The sequence below is a fragment of the Chrysochloris asiatica genome, unplaced genomic scaffold (assembly GCF_000296735.1).
Source record: "Chrysochloris asiatica unplaced genomic scaffold, ChrAsi1.0 scaffold00025, whole genome shotgun sequence".
NCBI lineage: Eukaryota > Metazoa > Chordata > Mammalia > Afrosoricida > Chrysochloridae > Chrysochloris > Chrysochloris asiatica.
Window position 1 is genome coordinate 3,240,407 of NW_006408543.1, and position 360 is coordinate 3,240,766.

Below are 360 nucleotides of genomic sequence, written 5' to 3' on the forward strand. Positions count from 1 at the left end.
TGTTCAAGTTCTTTGTGGGCATTAGACACCTGTCTGAATACATTATGGGTTTTGGACAGCTGCTGAACAAGTTACATAGTGAGTATTGGACACTTGCTGGAGTATATTGTGAGTGCTGGATACTTGTTGTCCAAGTTCATGATGGATGTTGGATCTCTGTTGTCTAAGTTCATGGTGGGTGTTGGATCCCTCTTGTCCTAATTCATGGTGGGTGTTGGATCCCTGTTGTCCTAGTTCATGGTGGGTGTTGGATCCCTGTTGTCCTAGTTTATGGTGGGTGTTGGATCCCTGTTGTCTAAGTTCATGGTGGGTGTTGGATCCCTGTTGTCCAAGTTCATGGTGGGTGTTGGATCCCTGTTG